The 17164-nt window shown below is 43.7% G+C and overlaps 1 pseudogene; it reads right to left on the reverse strand.

Annotated features, from left to right (window-relative positions):
• Window positions 1–400: 400 nt before the first annotated feature.
• LOC117477868 lies at window positions 401–16441 on the reverse strand (annotated as a pseudogene).
• Between the last annotated feature and the right edge of the window lie 723 nt (window positions 16442–17164).

A 17164-nucleotide genomic window follows, 5' to 3' on the forward strand; every position in this document is an offset into this window, starting at 1 on the left:
AGCTTGTTCACAAATGTTACACCGGTAATCACTGCAGACCTCCAATAATTTGACTAAGAAATTGTGGCTCCCATCACTTGCAAAGCAGGCGATTTATGTTTTGGTCATCACAATATACCGAAGGATCTGCTGATTTAAACACTTAAAAATCCAGAGAAAACTATGAAATATAAAACACAGCTATCAAAGATTATTATCCTTTTTTAAAGAAAATACTGTAATATCCACAGTCACTAACATAAAGCCAAAGATAGCTAGCTAGAAAGGTAAATACTGTTGGTAGTTACACGCCATTTGACAAAGCTATGAGTAAGACAGCAAATTCCCTTAATCAAGGTAGCTACCATTCAGTCACGCTTTTTGGGAAAGGCAACATATGTCATTGCTTGAAATAACAATCGTAAAAAAGTAAGCACTAATATAAAACAAGGAATGATATGAAAAGCAGTTAAAAAACAGACAATCCTCATCTAAACCTAGTGTAGAGACTAGTGAGAAAGGCCACAAGGTTCACAGAGATAACATGAGAAAAGTCCTAGGGTGAAAAGCTTAAACAAGGCAGTCCAGCAAACAAATGTGCATTTAAATATAAAGGCAATTTTTACACTTATTACAGTAAAGGTTTTTTTCCCATTCACACACACTCACTCATTCAGGTATGATTTCTTCTTCATCCACATGTGGCTACAAGCCTACTCTTCTGTAAGAACCTTCTGGCTTTGTTCATGAATGCAGGTTAAAGAAACTTCAAATCAACAGCTTATTTAACAGTTTACATCTGTCGGTTACTTTCATTATTTATCTTTTCTCTTTTCAATTTCACAAATTCAAGCCCATGACGTTACCCTTCCGTCATACAGACACGTCTGTAGAGATCTGAAGCAGGCGGTTAAACCATTTGAAAAAGCAACAATCTTTAAATGCGAGAATACAGTCTCAGATTTTGGATTTCCTTTGGACTCATTGGACAGTACCCTGTACTGTACATGTACCCTGTAAACTGTAGAATAGGCCACTCCAAAAATGAAAATGCCACAATTTAAAAATGGTGATAGCTACACTTAGATAATGATTACAGTTTTGAAAGTACTAGTTTTTATAAATAACAGAGCTATGAAAGATCTAAGCACTTCCCTAAACAAATGTAAGTACAAGTAAAATAATCAAATGTCATCTTTGAGATGCTGACTCATTGCAACGTTTTGGGTAGATTTGAATTAAATATGGCGTGTTTGTTTACTGAAGTTCTGTTCCAATGCAATGCCGATTGTGGCTTTAATGAATTGTCATTAAAAAAGATTAGTGTTTTCCTAAAGGAGAACCAACAATGTTCTCAGAGGCAAGAAAAAAGACAAAGGTCTGTAAAAAATAATGTTCCTGTACAATATGACATAATGGACAAATAGCAGTTTTTTCAACGTTTCATTGAAGTTTTTCTACTATTGTCCTACTAACTTCTGCATTGAAATACATTCAAACACCTTCATTTTACAATGCAGATATTAGACTGAAATTGTGCAACAAAAAAGCAAAAAGGAAACCACTTGATAAAAACAATCTCTGCACTGGTTTCGCACAGCAATAGCATTTTACGACACATTTAACGTCACCAAAATAAAGTTGGCATTCTGTAGTATTTTTGAAACTCACAAACATGACAGATTAACAATACTTCTGAGCTAGTACGACCTTTGAAAATGTGCTCCAGATCAGACAAGTCCACAACAGATTTCAAGTGCAGCAGCTGGATAAAAAAGGCCTTTGTTTTGAAAATGAAGTTTCATATCTTAACTGGGCCTGGAAAAGGAGTTTAGGGTAAATGCCCAGGGCTTGAATTTGAACAGGGTGTTTATGGAAACACTGACATCAGTCTCTCAGGGTGTTGATGTGGGCGCAGATCTTCAGGGCGGGACCTAGCTTGATGTTCATGGTGGACATGAGGTGCTCCTCCTTCAGCAGCAGCAGGGCCTGTCCGTCAATCTCCTGTGACAGGAACTGGGGGGCGTGCTCCTCACAGCCTGCGAAGAGGAGAAAGAACAATATAAATAGAGAAAGAAATATTGGGAAGGTGGACAAGAGGAAACAGAGAGAAGAAAGAAAGTAATAATAGCATTAAGGTTGTTGTAATTAGAAGAGGAACAAAAAAGTGTGAAAAATACAGATCATTAAGCAGAATACACACATCTTAGCAAAATGGGTGCAGAGTTTTTTGAAACACTGATTATTTTTGTCAGTTATAATCTATATTCCTTTGTCTTTTACTATAATGTGTTGATAACAAAATGACCAAGTGTTTTTTGACCCTGATTCTTTTTTACAAAGAATTGATATTTAGTTTCCTACCAAAGATTCAACAATCCATCCTAAATAGGAAGTATGTTAATAAGGAGAACAATGACACAGGAGGGGCATCATCAATCATTATCAGTGTCATTTTCTTCCAACCTTGTAGTGAGGAAATAAACTGTGACACTTCCTCCACCCCCCACTGGGCGGGGCTGGCACGCAGGCAGCTGGGATCAGAAGTCTCCGTTGGGAGTGGGGGAGGCGGCTGGTGGCAAGAGGCGGAGGAGGCGGGAGAGAGGGACATGGGGTCATCTTCATCCTCCTCACCACTGGACTCCTCGTCTGAATGGCTGGACTCTGAACGGCACTGTGAGGAGGAGAGGAACCCGCGAGCAAGGGATTACAAAAATGTCTTCTGTGTGACAGTGGAAGCTTTAGGTTGCACTGGATTGTTCCCCAGTGTATCCATGTGACTCAATGCATGAACAAACCTATAAAAAGTAACATTTTTAAATAAAAATGATAAAGTATCATCATTGAGATTAAATTCCCTCTGCTTGGCAGTATCACAGAGACTAGGTGAAAATGAATCCTAGTTGGGTTGGTAATGCAGTGCCTATTGCAGCCACTTGGGGGCGGACATGCTTAACATGAACAAGTGAAAGCTATTGAAATATGAGTGGTGCAGTGATGACATTTTTGTAGAAAGAGCCAGAAGTTAGCATCACAAGGCTGCCTCAAAAAAGCAATGGGATTTTTCCTTTGGATTTTGTAACACTGCATAAAATAAGACCTGCAGCTAGCACAAATTTGTGATACGTACACGTTTTGTGCAGCAGGATAATCTCTGCATATTAACACCACTTTTATGATTACAAAAAGGCTAACTCTAGGCTAAACTTAAACTTAATCACGGTTACATGCCTGAGCATCATCACCGCTAAGCTAAAGGCGGCTAGTGTTCGGTGTGATGACGTTTAGAAATCTCATTTAGTCACTTGATAGCAATTGCTGTTTTTATGACACACAAAAGCCTCGGACACTCACAAGTGGAATATTTACTGATGTATTTTCTATTGTAGAACCAAAACAAAAAAACATTGACTTCATGATCTGGGAACCAGATGTGTTCAAATGCTGAATCATTTAAGGGTTTTAGGAAATGTATTGCTTTCCATCTTAAAATATTCTAAGCTCCCTGTCTAAGTCACAAGCTGAGGCTGTTTTATAAATCATATTTATGTGTTCTGGTTGTGTTGTGGTTTTAAGGCATTTTTACGGCCCTCTATGTGGTTTAAAGTTTATAGATGTTGCATGGATTAAATAAGTGCCGTTCTTTCTCACCTTAACAGGTATAGGTCTTCCTGCTATCTTGGCACTGGCTATTTCTGAACTTGTCCTGCGGGGGACCCTCCGCCTTGCAATCCCCCCCTCCTCGTCGGAGTTGGAGAGTTGACCTTGACCATGATCGTGATCTGGAGCGTGACCTTGACTCTGCCGCACGCAGAAGTGCTGCCTGAAGCTGACGTTGTACCTGGGGAACCAATACATACTGTATCGTAGACAAAGAGTGACATATACGGTACTGAAGCCAAGACGAGCAACACATACAGTTTTTTGACTCTTTGCACCATACGCGTATATAATCTACACACATGTAGTGGGCAAAGAGACAAATGCAAAGCAGAAGCAAAGAATGTACAATCATATGCTGACAGCATACAGTTTAAACAATGCAGCAAGTGCATTGTTTGTATTGTCGAACATGTACAACATAATAAATACATTTTAATATGGAGAAAATTGAAAAGAGAAAAAACAATCAGGTTTGGGCTGAAGTTTGACATGAAAACAAACATGTTTATATGCCAATTGTGTAGAATAAAGATGAATTGGGACATACATCAAGGAATTTAAACAAAAGAACAAACACAAGAAAAGAAAACGTACATGCTGTGTATTAAACAGCTGAAGCCACCTGAGAATCACACACTGTTTTCTTAATCATCAATTTGTATTTGGTTTTGTATTTTAACTATTCAAAATGTGACACAAGGCTACAGTGGTTCTCAGCAGCACAGTGTGTTTTTTCTCATATGGCTTCCACTGCATATATTATATTTCATGCATGTTGAAGTACCTCTTGGCACAAGACATGGAGCAGAACCTTTTGGTGCCTCTGAACTGGCTGGCAGGAGCAAAGTTTTTACAGTACTCACACTTCAGCACTGAGGGCAGAGTTTGGAGAAAACAACAAAGCAGATAGTAAATATATCACATCTATATTTGACTTGTCAATGAATATATTGTCACATCAGAAAATGTGATGGGAAAACTCGCAGTTGGAGGGTTGTAAGTAAAACTGTGTGTTCCTCTGGCCCTGCTTGGACAAAAAAGGGTCATTCTGTTGCACTTTGTAAAATCCTGCCCTACCTTTTCATGTTATGTTCATTATAATAATTGAAAATAGCAAGTACAACTTAAGACCTAAAAGTACCTTATCCTAAAAAAAAAAAGAGCTGTTATATTTTAGTCATGTGATGCCACACAGGATTGTAAAAGTTTCATTTTGTCCTGACATTATAAAGCAATGTTTTTGTACCCTCGAACTTGTCTGTAAGGAAGCAATACTTTCAAAGCAGTTACCTGTTGCTGTTGTAACAGTCTCTGATTGGTTGGTGTCTGGACTGTCCTCCCCAGGGGAGCCCTTCACTGAACCACATACCTGTCAATCAAACACAAAAAACATCAAAATAAATGGTCGGTGTCCAGCGAGCAATGTCATACCTGAGTTTTGCGGTGTAAAGGGGTATTAGAAACTACAAATCCCATGTACTCACAGGGAATGGCTCTGCCCCTTCCTGGATGACAAAGCCCTCTATGAGGTGTGTAAGGACGTTGGGTTTAACCACAGCTTGGGGGGGAGGAGCTCTCTCCCCCTGGAGGACCCCACGGGACACAGTTAGCAGTGGGGAGGGAGAGGAGGAGGCTGGAGGAGCGCCAGAGCCTGGTTGGGAGGCGAGGGGAAGGACAGAGAGGGTAAGAAAGTAAATATTTTGTTACTTTCACATTTAAAAAGTTGGAAAAAAAGTGAAAACTTCAGCAACTCGAGTAGTATATAGAATAACACTTAGAACTCAATGTTAGTTATACAACCATATTATCCTAAAGCTGTTTTATACACTACAAGTTTTGCTGGAATTTGGCAACTTCTGACTTTTCCCCTTGGAAACACATATCTGAGTTTGTACCTGCTTCGATGGGATTGGTCGGGACTGCTGAGGGGTGATCTCTGACTGGCTGGAGCCGTGGAGGGGAGGGGCCGTCTTCACAATTGACTGAATTGGAATCTAATTTCCTTTTTAATGAGCCAGTCAACTGTTTTCCCTAAAAACATCACACATGAACACATGAAAATACAACAGCTAAAAGGAGAGTAGGTCACTGATTTAAACTCATTTTAAATGAAATTAATCCTTGTCGATGCAAGTTAATTTGACTAATTAACAAAAATCTGCCGACCTGTTGTTTCTGACTTCCCGATGCGTCCCCGTTGGTGACGGCAGCAGATGTTGTCCGTCTCCGCTCTTCCATCACCAGGGGGGAGGGAGAGGGAGGAGCGAGGAGGGGAAAACAATGGGGACCTGGGAGGGAGGCGGGGCTTGAAGCCAACACTCCATTCTGACTTTGTCCAGAGTTTTGAAATATTCTGCGGATGCACCTGAGACAACCTGAGCCAACGGGGGGCCTCCTGAGGCGACTGCAGCGTCTTTAGCCCCACCCCTCTACCCCACGACCCCACCCTCCCTGGAAGCGATGGACGCCACCATGGTGAGCAGGCTGGACGAGCTGCTGAGGACAGAGGCTCCGTCGGGACAGCAGCTGCCCCGCGCCAGAGTCAGAGCCTGGGTGTTTCCCAGAGTGCTCTGCCTCGCACCCACGATCTGCACCGGGATGTGCGGCGGCTGGGGGGGGCTGAGCGGAGCTGTTGACGGGCGGAGGGGCGGGCAGGATGGGAGGGGGGTTCCTGGAGGGCAGCTGGAGGGGCAGGCGGAGCCCCTGCAGAGTTTTAGGTTGTATTGGGATGGGTCCATTTCCATGTCCGGATTTCTCCGCGCCAAGCGAGGTCTTCTGCAGCGGCTGCACCACCAAAGTCTGAGCGTTGACCCCTGGTTTGATGGTTGCCGTGCCAACTGGATACCCATGGGCCTGGGATGGGGCACTGGACGTCAGGACCAGAGTGTGTGATGCTGTGGGAGCTGTGGTGCCTGTAGTGAGGGTCCGTGTCCCGTGAAGCAGGAGCTGGGAGAGAGGGATGGAGGAGGTGGAGCTGGAGGCCCCAGAGGAGGAAGGGTGGGCTTTGAGGTTGGTGGGCTGAGGGTACGTTGGGATTTTGATGTGGGGCAGCTGGTGATGTGGCTGGTTCGGCTTAGAGGGGGAGTTTGATTGGTGGGAAGGATGGACCAGGGAGTAAGCTGAAAAGAGAGAAGTCATGACACATCAACATCTATGGCCCAACGCCAAGACAACCAGGGTCTGGGATGATCTTCACATCGTCATCTTGCAGATGAAAACATTTGAACTTATTTGTAGCAAAGACCAAGTGTCATGTTTCGTATACTGAAATTATTTTTACAGTTTCTGTTGAATACAGTCTACATTGTAAATGGAAGTAATATAGTTTTTGCTGTATCTTAAGAACATTTATTTTCTATTTTATAATTAATTAAAAGTGTTTGAGCATAGATGCAATTGTTTAATTGTTAATATTGTGTTCTTTTATTGATTTAGGCACATTAAAAGGGTTAGGGTCTTGAATAACGTCCTAGTGAATATATTTCCATGACATATATGCTTGGTTTGTGTATATTTTGTTGAGAAGCAGAAAAAACACATAAATGCTATGAACTATATGCACACTCAAAGAAAGGGCGCATAATGGCTTCGAGAAGCTCTCATCAGTGCCCTAATGCACTTGATGATTTGAACCCCACGCTGGAACACACCTATCAAAAGCTGTGAGTGTAGAGATAAGGATTGGGTGTATGACATTGCAGAGACTGAAGACTACAACAAATCTAATAACCCTATACATTTGTAACAAACGGAGGCAGTTTTTAGGTTTCCTTTCCTCTCTACCTGAGTCGCTCCTCTCTGTGGCTTCAGTCTTAATACCTTTGGGACCCGACACCCCTCGCATGGCTAGATTCTGCACCTAAGAGAGGAAAGTCAAGAGAGGAAATAAAAGAGAAATCGATGGCAAGGAATACATAAACAAATGTTAATTCTTCTAATCATCAACACATTTATTCCACAAACCTGGTCATTATTTGATTGGCTGCTGGAATTTGTTGTTGCTTCCTGTTGCTGTTGCTGAGCCTGTGGCTGCTGGGGGACAGTCGCCACGGCAGCAGTGGCCGTGTTTCCAGGCATAAAGATGAGCTGTGAGGAGATGGGGGCCCTCAGGGAGCGGTTGACCTGCAGGATGACAAGAAGACAATCGAACACACAGAAAAATAAGCCAAGTATACGGTGTCAAGTATAAGCTGGGTTCTGCACGGTGGAATAACCCTGACAGAGGTCACACATTTGAATAAACTCAAACTGCTGTTAAATGTCATGAAAGTCAGGAGTCATCAAAGAGTCATGAAATCCTGATTTATGAAACTCCTTTGTGATGTTTATTAACTTGTAACTTATCATGTATGCATGACAAAGAGCTGATGATTAAAAGAGATAATTGATAATGCAGTCTGCTTAATCTTCTGGTGAACTCACCCTCAGGTACATTTGTCCCTGCCCCCCTGCCCCCCCACTCAGCAGCACTGATTGGCTGATTGTGGACGTTGCCGGGGCACCCATAGGACGGCTGCTGGTTGTAGATCCAGATGTTACACTTGCCTGGAAAATGTAGGATAATGACGTTTTGTATTCATCACTGAAACATTGTAATTCAGTTAAGTTTGGGCAGTACCAAATAGTGGACGTTTTAATTTTTTTATATAATGGTGACTGTCATTATGAATCAATGCCTATGCATTGTGTTTAAACAATGGTATTTCGGCAGAGTTGCAGAAAATAATTTGGCTACACTAATATTTTGTTAAGGGTCATTGGGGTAATCACATCATACATTTCATATCATAAAGTTAGGAGAAAATGTTACAGTGATATTTGGTTTTCTTAGCTTTTAAGTAACAGAGAGCAGTTATTTTGGTGTAACCACTAAAACATACAGCTGTGGTGCTGGTGGTCTGAGAAGAGCCGCTGCTGGAAGGACTTGACTGACGGCTGGCAGCCAGAGTAGCCTGAGAGGAGGAAGAGGAGGAGGAAAAAGGAGAAAGATGAGTTTAAGGTTTCAATTTAAACTAAATCAATAGAGGAATGTTTGCAGAGGTTGTCAGACCATTTCATTAATGACTGTGAGTCCAGCTCTAAGCTGGTGGAATAGCTAGATTCTGATTTTATATGTTTTTTTTGTCTGCTTCTGCTTTCTGAGTGTCTTTAAAAAAAGCACGGCATTTGACATATATTTAGGAAAATATTATAGATGTCGTAACATACACACACCTTTACCTGTTGCACGGCCGCCAGGTTCTGCAGCTGGGCGTTGTTGATCTGCTGCTGCAGCATCAGCTGCTGGAAGTACTGAGCAGCATTAGGCTGCCTCTGTAACGCCTGCAGAGCCTGGAGGGAGGGGAGGGGGAGACAGATCACAAGCAATCAGTGGGGCAGTAAAGCAAACGGGTAAAGAGATAAGAAGAAGAAGAAAGGCTGTCATGAGGAGGAGACAGCGATAAATCAAGAGGCATGTACTGAAAGACAGATGGAGAGATGACACAGAATAAGATGTAAGAGAGGAACAGGAGAGAAGCAGGGAAAATCATTGAAACAAACACTACTTGTAAGAAAAGGAAGTGAAGTTTCATGAAAAATTAAAGAAGAAGCGTAAAAGACAAGAGGGCAGAGAGGGGGGGATGCTGTGAAGCCTCCTGCCAGCTGCCTGATGTATGAGCGGAGGCTCCTGTAATAACAAGTTGAGAGATGAAAGCGAGCTTGGCGGCTGGATTAGTGAGTGCAGGGCGACAAAGACATTTGTCTGTGCAGGGTGACAGAAGCCTGGAGAAATTACAGAGCCTCCTTCAACCGGGCACAACTCAATCTCTTGATATTGGATACTGCTGCGCCGTGAAAGATGGCCGCATTGTCTTTTGGCTCCTCTCCAACTTTGCCCTTTTTCGTATTTTGTTTTTGTTTATTTACTTGTTGCCGTTTGCTTTTAACATGGTTCGCAACATGCAAGCCGACCGCACCAACTCTGCTATACAATATAGCAGAGAGGAACTTCTTCACATCAAAAACTTTGTGGACAATAACCCACCGACAAACAATGGAGATCCGCCATGGCTACCTGTTGCTGTCCTACCTGAGAAACACAGGAGGAAGACAAAGCGGGGGTCCCGCGCCGGGCTGCTGGTCAGACTGAGGAAACGAGAAAACCGACCCCCTCTTCCGAGTATTCTTCTGGCCAGTGGCGACTGGTCATTAGGGGCAGGTGGGGCACTGTGCTGACATACCCACCAAATGTCATCTCACATAATTCAGAGCCGATTGGCAGTAAGTACGTGTGCCGCGAAAAGTGTAGTGTGTAAAGAGGAGACGAGAGAGGTGCAGTGACGCATACCTAAAACCCGGAAGTAAGCTGCGCATGGCTTCCCTCGACAAAAAAGCAATGAGATTTCTCCATAGGATTTTGGAAAATAGCTCGAAATAAGATCTGTGGGAAACGTACCTGTGGATAATATCCACATGTCTACCCTACTTTTATAATTTTCTAATCATAAATCTATCGATCATAAATCTATCGATCATAAATCTATCGATTAGATTTATGATTCGACTTTTGAAACTACAAGAAGATAAGGAGGACTTTTACACAAAAGTAATAGAGATTTTTGTCCAGAAGGATAGGCAAATGGACTTCATCTTCAAGTCAAGGTAAGACCGCAATTTTATTGAAAATGGGATCTTACTTAGAGAGAACAATTCAATATTTAAATGATAAAATTACATTTTTTGGGTATCCTTTTGTTGAACTGTCTGTTTAAAATTAATCGAAGCATCAGACTAAAAAAGCTTTTGCAAATAGAATATTTTGATTTAAGTCAAATATAATATTTGTAAACCTGAAGAGTCAGTGCCAGTGCCTCACCAGCCATGAACCTCACTGCACGTCACTGCACGTCACTGCAGAAGCTTATATATAAACGTCTACGTTTTTTGTGCCCCACCACTTTTGTACATATAAAAACGCCACTGCTTCTGGCTAATGTTCAATGGATTGAAAATAAGCTAGATGAACTCAGAAGTCGGATTGCTTTTCAACGGGACATTAAGAACTGTAATGTGTTAATTCTCACTGAGACTTGGCTCAACCCCGCTATCCGCCATTGTTCCTGACGGATTCACAATTTTTCGCCAGGACAGGACAGTTAACTCGGGGAAAAGTAAAGGTGGCGGTGTGTGTGTAATGACTAATAACAACTGGTGCACAGATGTGAGGATTATTTATACGGACTGTCCCGCTCATTTAGAGCACCTCATGATCACATGCCGGGCTTTTCACCTGCCGAGAGAATTCACATCTGTTGTGATTACAGCAGTGTATATTCCGCCGCTCGCCGACAACAACACGGAACTCGATCAGCTGTTTGGGATTATCGACAAGACCGAGACTTCACGGCCAGAGGCGGCGTTCGTTGTGGCCGGGGATTTTAACATCGCTAACATGAAGAAGGTCCTGCCGAAGTACTACCAACACATCAGCTGCCCGACGCGCGGGGGAAACATACTGGACCATGTTTATTCCCCTTTTCGACATGGATATAAGGCTCTCCCTCGCCCTCCCTTCGGCAAATCAGACCACATCTCACTGCTGCTGCTGCCTGCTTAGAGGCAGAAACTTAAACGGGACAGACCTGTTAACAAGGACAGTACAGCGATGGAGTGACGAGTCAGATTCAGCTCTGCAGGATTGCTTTGCATCTACGGATTGGAGGGTGTTTGAGGACAATAACACACACCAGGATACGGTCATCTGCTACATTGGGAAATGCATCGATGACGTGGTACCGAAGGTTTCTGTACGAACATTCCCAAATCAAAAGCCCTGGATAAACAGCGAGGTGCGTACCAAGCTGAAAGCGCGCATAGAGCTGGAGATTTGGAGGAGTTCAGGAATTCTAGGTATGAACTCCGGAGAGCTATCAGCAGTGCAAAGAGACAGTACAAAGACAAGGTGGCATCTGACTTCAAAGGCTGTAACACCCGGGACATGTGGGCTGGACTAAGAACAATGACCGACTACAAAGGAGCAGCGGAGGGTGCTGCGGGAGTGTCTGCGTGCGCATCTCTCCCAGATGAGCTGAAGCAAGCAGCCAGGCTGGGGGTGCAGAGAAGGATCAGGAGCCCTGCCCTTTTGTTTTAAACAGGGCAGATGTGTGTAAATCCTTTAAAAGGGTTAACCCACACAAGGCTCCTGGACCTGATGGCATCCCTGGCCGTGTTCTCAGGGTGTGTGCAGTTCAGCTGGCAGAGGTGTTCACAGACATCTTCAACAGGTCCCTGCTGCAGTCTGTAGTCCCCACATGTTTGAAACACTCCACCATCGTTCCTGTCCCCAAAAAGACACAAATCACCAGCCTCAATGACTACTGCCCAATAGCACTCACCTCCATCATAATGAAGTGCTTTGAGCGGTTAGTCAAAACCTTCATCACCTCCTCCCTCCCTGACTCTCTGGACCCCTTGCAGTTTGCCTCAGAGATGGAGTACTCGAGTCCTGGACTCGGACTCGAGTGCCGATTTTCGGGACTCGACTCGGATTCGCGCACTGATTGACGCGACTCGGACTTGGACTCGTGAATTCTCGCACACGATGACTCGGACTTGGACTCGGACTCGAACACAGGTAATGATGACTCGGACTCGGACTCGACTCGGACACTCCTTGGGTGACTCAGACTTGGACTCGACTACGACTCTCCCTTGGTGACTCGGACTCGGACTCGAAGGGTGGTGACTCGAGAGTGACTTGGACTCGTGAATTGGTGACTTGACTACAACACTGGTTTGCCTACAGAGCAAACAGGTCCACAGACGACGCCATAGCCTTCACCATCCACACTGCCCTCTCACACCTGGACCAGAGGAACACATATGTGAGAATGCTGTTCATTGATTACAGTTCAGCATTCAATACCATTGTGCCCTCCAAGCTGGTCATCAAGCTCAGAGACCTCGGGCTCAACAGCGCCCTCTGTGACTGGATTCTGAACTTCCTGACGGGCAGACCCCAGGCAGTGCGGGTGGGAAACATCACATCCTCCACCCTGATCCTCAACACCGGAGCCCCTCAAGGCTGCGTGCTCAGCCCTCTCCTCTACTCCCTGTTCACTCACGACTGCGTGGCCACACACAGCTCCAACACCATCGTGAAGTTTGCTGACGACACGACCGTCATCAGCCAGATCACAGACGGCGACGAGACGGCGTACAGAGAGGAGGTCGAAAACCTGACATCTTGGTGCCAGGATAACAACCTCCATCTCAACGTCAGCAAAACAAAGGAGCGGATTGTGGATTACAGGAAGCAGCAGAGAGAGGGACACGCCCCCATCGCCATCAATGGGACTACGGTGGAGAGAGTCAGCAGCTTCAGGTTCCTTGGGGTCCACATCACTGAGGACCTGACATGGACTCATCACACTAACACCATCACCAAAAAAGCTCGACAGCGGCTCTTCTTCCTCCGCAGGCTGAGTAGGTTCAACTGGACTCCAGGATACTCTGCAACTTCTACAGGTGCACAATAGAGAGTATCCTGACTGGCTGCATCACGGCCTGGTACGGCAGCTGCACCGACCTCAATCATAAGGCTTTACAGAGGGTGGTGAAAACTGCACAGCACATCACCAGGACGGAGCTGCCATCCATGAAGGACCTTTAGTCCCAGCGGCTCAGGAAGAAATCCCTCAGGATTATAAAAGACCCCCATCACCCCAGCCACAAACTGTTCTGTCTGCTGTCGTCTGGCAGGCGTTACCGCAGCATCCGGACTAAAACCACCAGATTCAGAGACAGTTTCATACCACAGGCAATAAGACTGTTAAACACCTGAACTGTTGAAACAACATCCATAACATTCATCTGCTACTTAGTAATTATTTATCTATTTATCTAATATATCATTCCAATAACTTGCATATAGACTCTTACGGCCCGTCCACACGGCGGCGTGCGTTGAAGCTTCAACGCTTCTGCCCATTCACTTTGAATGGGGTGACGTCACGTTTCGCCGAACTGCATTGTGGGAGCGAAGCGTAGCTTCAGAAGCGTTGCTCGCTGCAAAAGTTGAGCAATGTTCAACTTTTGAAGCCTCGGCGGAAGCGTCAGCCAATCGAATCATATGCCAGTACAAGCTCTAGCCAATCAAACCGCGTGCTTGTGTGTCCGGGGCGGGAGATTCATGTGATTGGTTGTTGGTCGAGTTTCAGCCCCGCCCCGCCGGCAAGCTTCAACGCACGCCGCCGTGTGGACGGGCCGTTATTGCACTATTTCAAACTATTTTTCTTTTGTATTTACTATATTACTATTTACTTGCACTATATTCTTCTGTTTATCTGTGTTATTGTGTTGCACTGTGGGAGAAGCCTGTGACCTAAGAATTTCCTCGGCATAACTACACTGTAGCTATATGACAAAATAAAGAACCTTGAACCTTCTTTACCTCCCTGTGTCTGTCAGCCCTTCTCCATCACTCTGTCTATCAGTTTACACACAAATCATAATAACGATACATCCTTCTGAAAAACGTTCACAATTTAAAAGAAAAATGCCATTCTCTGTCATGTGACAGCTAAGGTTTCAGATTAGAAATCATCAAGATTTCTGTAGAATTGCTCTTCTCTTAATTAGGAGAACATTTAATAAAAACACACCCTGTGCAAGATAAATCTCAATTTGCTTCGTCCAACGCAACATACCTTTTAAATTTGAGGATCGTATTTTTTTTTACTAATGTTATAAAAGGTAACTTAGATCATTATGTTTAAGAGTATTAAAAATGATTGGATTATTAAAGATGCACAAGTGGTGTATTACTGCTAATAAAGATAATAAAAAACCCTACAAGCAAAATGATATTACATACTGCTTTCAGATGCTTTTTGATATTCCTGTAGCAGCAGAAGTTACACTCTGTTAAATCAAATGTTTATAGTGTCAGCTTGATTTACTGATGATCTTAATTTGAAAAATAAAAACTATACCAAAAATCGAGTCATGTGCTCGTTCGTGTGTGTTGGAGGAGGGGCTCTATAAGGAAGTGGCAGATTTTCTCCGGTTGTGTATTTTCAAATTCTAGCGATCTCGAGCCGGTTTCTCAAACTTACCTACCCTACCTTTAATACTATTATTGAGGTAGATGCTTTTGATGCTGCCATACCGCATATTTGACACTGTTGTCAACAAAAATAAAAAGCACCAATCAGGACAAAGTGAAAGCCTGTAGACTGTAAACAAAGCATTTGACAGCTCAGACACACACACACTTACCTGCACCGCCTGTCTTTCATAGAGAGACATGGAATTCATTGGAGAGGGGCGGGAGCTCGCCGCAGATGCAGCATTCCCATTGGTCGAGGCCCCCTGCTGGTTCTGCTCTCCATCTGTCTCCATGGTTGCTGAGGAGACAGAGGAGGCGTCCATCAGTCAAACTCTGACATAAACAAACACTTCACTTCACTTCCTCCCAGAGCCCAGCTGATGAAAAGCAGCCGTCATTGTTCCTGACAAACAATGTTCTTCACAGAGATGCTGTACGATACTGACTCAATGTTTTACTGGGGGGCTGATACAGTCCTCATCAAACGCATAACTCAACAATGGATTAATAATGTGCCTAGAAACTTGAAGCAGCATTTCCCTTAAAAAATATCTGTGGGATTTACAATTGAACATGACAGTTTGTGTTAGTTTTGAGGAAATGTGTCAAATGTGTATGCACATACAGCAAACATCTCCTAAATAGAGTTCTAAATATTAAATTACATATTGCTGAGGCAGAGTTTTAGGAATTAAAAAAAATCACTTGTCAGTGCTGTGCAAATACCCTCTGTTATAATAACACTTTAAATAAACTCAAACACATATTTAACATGTCTGTACTGCAATTGTTGTAACTTTTGACTGACATAAATGCCAACATGGATGCATCTAGGATTACCTACAATTGGCCAAAAAACGAATCTTCCTAATCTGTGGTTTATAAAACTGCACATGAACTCACCACAGCTAAGGGGTTGCACACATCTGGAGATATAACAAGAACACATCTAAATAGCCTACATAACAACAATCTTAAACACAAACAATACTGCTCCACTAGCCGACTGTTTTTCCTTTTCTAACATCGTAATCACTATTTAAAGAAAACTATTTAATTTGTATTTATATATCTGGATAAAGTATAGGCCTATTTAGACCTAGTGCATCCCTTCCATCCCTGCATCATCATCTCACACACACACACACACACACACACACACACACACACACACACACACACACACACACACACACACACACACACACACACACACACACACACACACACACACACACACACACACACACACACACACACACACACACACACACACACACACACACACACACACACACACACTCTCTCTCTGTCTCTCTCTCTCTCCCTCTTCAGCTGCAAGCATCCTCTGAGAAGCAGCCTCAGAGCTGTTAGCTAGCTGGCCTCCATGTTTAACACCAGTAAACACTGGCTGCACCGGAGGCTATACCTCCTAGCATCCCATTAGCCGCCGCTACTGTCTGGCTGGTTACCGGGGGCTATCGGTCCGTGCTTACCGTCACCGGTCCGGGTTTGTCGGCCTCCTCCTGCACCGGCTGCCCGCTGCAGCTCGACTCCGGGCGGCTCCGCGGGGTCCGGAGCTTCTCGCTGATGCTTCTTTCTTTCACTTTGCAGGATGGCCGCAGCAGCAGCACGGCAGCAGTGATTTTACTGTTTTGCATAAATTTGCAGCTGATGGTGTTGTTGAAGAGGGAAACGCCTCCTTTTTTCCGCTGCTCTGCCTTTTCCGGCGCGACGGGATGACGGAGAGGGACTCGGGGTGTTTCTCAGGCTGGTTTCTCACTTCTCTTATTTTCATTTCCTCGCTCATCGGTCCTCGGTATCACCGGAAGTTGATTTGTCTGTGAAGAAAACACATGAACCTCATGGGAGTCACTCCTCAGTATATAGCCTACAGTGTTTTGTTTCAATTAATGTATCATTTAGTTACAAATATGTGATATATCTAAACAACAAAGTGGTCAAAAATCATTTTATTCATTTATTGGAAACATTTTCATGATCGCTTTTTTCGTTTTACATTTTCATTTATAGAGAGGCGAAGTCCCTCCCCTTCTGGTTGAGCTCCATGGAACCTTATTTCGGAAAAGTTATGAAGTCAATGGAGAGAGAAAGATTATCTTTCGATCCCGTTTGAATTGTGCCACGAATTACACATAGGCTATGATGTTTGTCAATTTAAAAGATAATTTTACAAGTAAAAAAAAATAAAAATGTGTCGTAAAACTGTGAAGTAACACTTTTTTTTGTGTGAAACCGCTCAATGAACTACATCTCCCGTCTCGCACCACACACCAAGACGGCCGTCACGTTGGCACATTTCACCTCTTTCTTTCAGAATGAGGTGAAAAGTATTAAAAGAGGTGAAAATCACTACAAGTCTGGGCATGTTGAGAGCTGTACATACACAAAAGGGGAGTTAGTCGGTTCCGT

The sequence above is a fragment of the Trematomus bernacchii genome, unplaced genomic scaffold (assembly GCF_902827165.1).
Source record: "Trematomus bernacchii unplaced genomic scaffold, fTreBer1.1, whole genome shotgun sequence".
Taxonomy (NCBI): Eukaryota; Metazoa; Chordata; class Actinopteri; order Perciformes; family Nototheniidae; genus Trematomus; species Trematomus bernacchii.